This window comes from Capsicum annuum, unplaced genomic scaffold, assembly GCF_002878395.1.
Source record: "Capsicum annuum cultivar UCD-10X-F1 unplaced genomic scaffold, UCD10Xv1.1 ctg4235, whole genome shotgun sequence".
Taxonomy (NCBI): domain Eukaryota; kingdom Viridiplantae; phylum Streptophyta; class Magnoliopsida; order Solanales; family Solanaceae; genus Capsicum; species Capsicum annuum.
In genome coordinates this window covers 216,948-223,215 of record NW_025849745.1, presented here as the reverse complement: position 1 = coordinate 223,215, position 6,268 = coordinate 216,948, and positions in this window count along the sequence as shown.

Here is a 6,268-nt window from a genome sequence, read left to right as displayed (position 1 = left end):
CTTTAGCTATGATAGCTATTAGCTCTTCAACAAAGGTCAACATCTCATCCAACTAAATAGAACCCACTAAAGTACATGAGACTCATCCAGAATATAACGTCGAAACCTTGACACATGAAAGACTAGATGTTACCAGAAAATGTTGGAGGCAAAGCTCATAAGATACCTCCTTAACAGTGCAAAGTATCTCAAATAGTTTGATATACCTAGGGATTAGCTTGCCTATCTTCACAAACCTCATCATGTCCTTTATACCCGATACTCATAGAAATACACAATCACTATTTCAGAATCTCTAGAAACGAAGACTACGATCAATAAAGCTCTTCTATTTGCTCTGAATTTCCCGTAGCATATCCTAAATCACCCAATTCAATCCAAAGACTCACAAAGCAAATTAGTATCATTGGGCCTAACCTTTACTCTCTCAAACCAACGAACTAGATATCGATAATGCCTACCATACAACACCTTAAATGGGGATATCTAAATAGTTAAATCATAGCTGTTATTATAAGCTAACATTGTCGAGTCTAAAAAATATCTCCTACTGACCACCAAAGTCCATAAAACATGCGTAGAGAATAACCTACAAAACCTAAATATTTCACTCTAAATATCCATTAGTTTGGGGATAAAGGAAAAATGCTAAGATCAACCTAAATACCTAATTTCTCTTGATATTCCCTCCAAAATCTAGAAGTAAACTAAGAGCCTCTTATTTGAAATAATAGATGTGGGTACCCTGTAAAGGTGAACCACCTCTCAAACATAGATACAAGACAACCTCTTACCACTATAGGATGCTTAAATAAGGATGAAATAGATAGACTTGGTCAATGGATCTACAATGTCCTAGATGCTATTAAAACCATGAGAAGTACAACACAAAGACATGATAACAAGTGATGTAGCTAGGGTATTCTTTTTTTCCGAATTAGAGTGGTAGCAATAATATGGAACCATTATGCAAAATTTGAATCATAAAGACAAGGGAAAAGTTGGTTGAAACGGAGTCAGGGTCAGACAAATTTCTTGGCTTTCTCAAAATGCACTTCAAAGTCCTTAGGCCATTTATTGTTCATAAAAGGGACCACACCAAAAAACTTATTATCAAAAACATTTTCAAATAGGAAGTTTTTCAAGACAATTCTTGTGCCCAGCACAAGAGTCTCGAATTCACAACTGTTTAGGGAAAGTTGGAGATTAGCATAAAATATGCAAACAGGGTCTTCATAAACTAGATATATACAGAGGTGAAAAAGCAAGGAAATATCTTGAAATCTGAAAAAGTGACTAACATTGCAAGAGGCATCTTTTAATAGACTAAGATTGATGATGCAATCGGGTACGATGGAGTGATTTTTAAAGGAGTTGAATTTTTCTTTACGAGAGTTTGTTAGATTAGGATGAGGTTTTTTGATGGAGAAGATGGGGATGGAAAGAGGTGTCACCTCTTAAGGAGAGTGGATTGAGATGAGCATTCATCGAATAACTCAGAGAGAAGAACGCGATCATCGAAATAGATTCTAGATATATTATCTATGGACCATGTCTTTGTCATAGGAGAGAGAGGAGATGAGATGAGAAATAAATGATGAGAGAGGAAGGAGAAAAGATGATTAATGGAACTTAGAAGTGAAAGGGTGAGAGGTGACTATTCAGAAGGGATAGAGATGAGGAAAGTAAAGAGGCATGAAGTCAAAAGAGACTGATGGAGGTGACAATGCATGGGGAAGACAAAAGGACGACAGAGAAGGTATGGGAAATGGTGAATCTAATAATGAATTACCTTTTGAAAAGACTCCTTTTTGGTAAAATAGGTAAAATTAGACTAAGTAAAACGAGTTGTGTCCAAAAATACGTCTTATAAATCATTAATGCCAAATCTTTTTATGAGAAAATAAGATATTTCATCTAGCAATGGTAAAAATAAAATTGGACTAATTAAAATGGTTTGTTTCCAAAAATATGACTCATAAATCATTAATGCCAAATTTTTTCTGAGAAAATAAGATCTTTCTTTTAGCAATGGTTTTTTTTAAAAATCTACCAACAGTTTTTCAGAGTAAACAAAAAATCCCCACTTTCTCCATGATTAAGAATAAAATGATTCTTAATGTAGATATGTTTTGCTCTAGATGAATAGAACATCAAGATAGACTAACAACACCAGTATTGTCACACATTCTAGGAACTGACTCAAAAGACAAAATAAAATCAATTAGTTGATGTATGATTTATAGAATTTAAGTACAATAATTCCCAAAGGTTGTTTATACTGCTCCATTTTTTGGAGACTCAACTAAAGGTTGCTCCTTGATGAGTTATGAACTTGGGGTATCACTCATGTGACAAAAACATTCATCAGAAAAGCAAAATTCTCACACGAAGATAGTAGAATTACTAGAAATAATATTATAACATATACAGTAAGAAGTCCCAAAGTTTTTTAAGGGCTTAGAATTGTATCAAAATTACCCTTTTAAAAGAAATTTAGGGAAGTACTCAATTTCTTATGCCAAGCCTTTAGAGCTCGCTTGAGACTGTGGAGAGCTTTAGCAGTTTAAAAAATATTTGAGGGCAACAACTAATAATGATAATTCATATTTATTCTGACCTTATCATAGGCACAAAGATTTTATTGAAGTCAGTACCTTCTTAGAGGGAATAGCCTTAAGCCATATATCTTTCTTCATTTTATTTTCATCATTTTAGATGTAGAATTTGTCTTTGAAGGGGATATAGTCGACTCATCTTATGAATGGTTAGAGATTATGCAAGCATTATCTCCAAATTGTAAATCACTCACCTTTTATTCATCACTGCATTGTTATAGGTAAAACATCTATTGATGATATGACATGATGTATGTTATTTTTCCCATTTTTGGCATTAACCAAAGAGATAGATACCAATGTTGTCATATTTGATGAACTATTTTTGTCATATTCAAAACCAGTTGTCACACCATGAGTCAATTCTTGTGATACTGCCTCTGGTCTTGTCACTGAATTTGATTGATCCTTTACCTGTATTCTTCAAAGTTGAAAATATTTATTTCTTTCTGGTCATGTATTTGGAGTGTCCAGCATTAGGATCCCATATTTCCTTTTTATGATTTTTGCGGACATGTTCCTGCAAAACGAAAAGATTAATTTTGCTTAGGTACCCAAGTGGTCTTGGGTCCTTGCGGGTTAGATGTTCTTCCTCTGGGCTTCTAAACCCACACACTTTTAGGCTTATGCCTGCAACTGTAGGATTTGTGCCCTCTCTATCCATATATAAAATAGATAGGTCCTCACGAGGAGAAAGAGGCCTTAGCTTATTTAAACTACCCTGATGAGGAACCAGAGTAGTTTTTGAAGGAATTTAATCTTACAAAACTGTGGCTTGGGGATGTCTTAAAACTATTTAGTTTTATTTTTGCATCATCAATCTCTTCAAATAGTAGGTCAATTTCAATTTCACTCGCTTCAATTTTTATTTGTCAGTTTCGTCATTCCTCTTCGAGTTTTTATTTAAATCGTGATTCATAATTTTTCTTCCCTTGTTCAGGTTTATTATATTCATTTATGACTTTTTGAAGTTCATCGGTTATCATATCCAAGTTGGATTCAAGAATATTACAGTTATGACAGTCGTGTTGTCTTACCTTGCTAGATTCACTTGTTGCCATGAAGCATGTATTGGATCCTTCTATTTCTTATTCAGTTTGTTTCTCATCACAGGTTGATATCTTCTTGTATTCTTCTCCACTAATTTCTCAAAGAAGCGAACTTATAGCATGTGCATTAGTTTGAATTACCTCTTGTTGTTTTTTTGTGACCTCGAAGCTTTCAAGATCTTCTATGTCAAAACTGTTGGATTCTTTGTCTTTGTCATTTGAATTCTCTTTAAGTTCTGAAATCAACTTTGGACCCTTCTTCATAACAACCCATGCTTGGAAGTCATTTGATTGGACAAATATTTTGAACCTATTTTTCTAATAGGAGTAACGCTGTCCATTAAAGTATGATGGTCTTTTAGAGGAGTGACCATTCTAAGGAAGAGCACTAGGGATTTAATAACATTCCATTTGATTTTTTCTCACTTATGGTTAAGCAAAACTATTGGTGAGACCTTCTCTAATGCCAATTAAAATTCAAAAAGGGGGGTGAATTAAAATTTTTTTGTGAGTCGACTACTAACCCCTCACAGTCGACTCGCCTACAAATCAGTGCACTTCAAAAAATAGATTAGATTTAAAACAATTATGAAATTAAATAACAGAATGTAAAGTAATAACACAGAGGTTTATCCTAGTTTGGAACACCAATGTAGTGCCTACTTTTAGTCCCCTTGGATTTCAATATCTCCTTAGATCGTTCAATGTCAGGCTCAAGTACAATGATAGAAAACAAGTTCTGAAGAATTATTTTTCTCTTCAGATCTTATGACAACATCAGTTGATGTTATAAAGTTGACTCGATCCTACTCTTTATTTAACAATTGTAAACTAAAAGTTACAAAGCCTTGTTAGACTAAGATTGACACTTTGATTTTTCTCGTTGAAGTTGTGTAACCCGTGTCTGTCTTCAGTCTTCATCTTTTATAGTCTTCATCTACTACTCTTCATAAGGAAACCCAAGAGATTTATTCTCAGTCAAGGATTTAAATTGATTCCTTGATTGAGGAATGTATCTTTTTGATATGTCCATATCAGATTGTCCATATACGGCTTTGGATCACGTCCATATCAGATATTTCTGTGATGTATTTTTTCTTTTGTTCTTGTATAGATTGATACTTTTCCAAATATTTTTATGATCTTTATTCCTTTTCTTTAGTCGTTATTGATTTGATTTGTATAGACTTTGGGCCAAAGATTCTCTGTGATTGATTTGATTTGTCGAGACTTATGAGACTGAGATTCTCCTTTCGTTTGTCCTTATTCTGATTTATTTCTTTGATGCCGCAGATCATAAGTTAATGTCCCTTCCATTCCTGGAGCTGAGTTCCTTTATTAGTAATTTTGAATGTACTACAAAGATCCACTTGTTAGTTTGTCATTATTAAAACATAGACTTCAGAGGCTAACCATTATTAGGCAATTATTTTTAGACTATTCAACAATACTATATCATGCTATTGCAATGATTTTATAAAGTTACCATAACACAAAATGTACATATATATTAATCATCAAGAGTACTTATAACTATTAATTCCCAAACTGTCAAGCAATAAGAAACCAAATATTTTTTGATAATTCAAAAAAAACAAAAGATACACAAGTTTTGAATGTTCAAAAATATAAGATGTTTGAAACTACTAAGTCAAATTTTTCAACTACTAGTGTAACATGAAGCTAATGTGATCGATCTCTTAGGTCAAGTCTACTTCATCAATTTTATTCTGACCATCTTCTACGTCATGCTCACCTACAACAATATGAAAAATAAAGTTAAAGCTGAGAAACAAACTAAATAGTAAATTATGATGAACGAGGTAAAAAAATAGTACATCTAACAAGATTCTAGGAAGGATAGTTGAGTAGATTGTCATTTTAAACTCTATTCTTATGAAATATACACCCAATAAAGTCCAACAACAACAAAAACAATATCAGCCACCAACCAAATAAACTGGAGTACAATTCTCAGTGACAACAACAATATCATCCACCGACAACAATAGTAACTTGTTGTTCACCTTAACTGGAGTCATCAAAATCCAATCTTTTTGTTGCTATGGCTAAGAAGGAGAAGCAAAAAAAAAAGAAAATAACAAGAATAAGAAAAAGTGTGTTTTAGAAGAATGTATACTTCTTTTGGAGGATTTATATGACAACTATCTAAACAATAGTACTAATAATGATACTGTATCAAGGGATACAAAGAGACAACACAACGTAAAAATGGCACAAAGTGTCTTCTATCAGTAAGTTTGATACTATAGTAGTGATGGGAGAACTATTCGGGGATAAACAGGTCTTAGGTAGAGGAGGTTGTGTTTCCTAGTAACCCCACACCAATAAATCAATCAAAACAACTAGAAGAATATTTGCAAACATCCCTGAAATAATCTCATTTGAGTTTTAATATAATCATGAATTCAACAAATTTAGAAGGATAAATAGAAAAGAGCAATCTGATTCAAGCATCTCATAAAACTTTTCGACAAGAGGAGATTGCATACACAACATAAGTAGCAATGATGTTGACTCTCACAAAAGAGTTAGTAAGAAAAAGAATAAAAAGAGAAGTGAAGACAATAATGCTGAGTT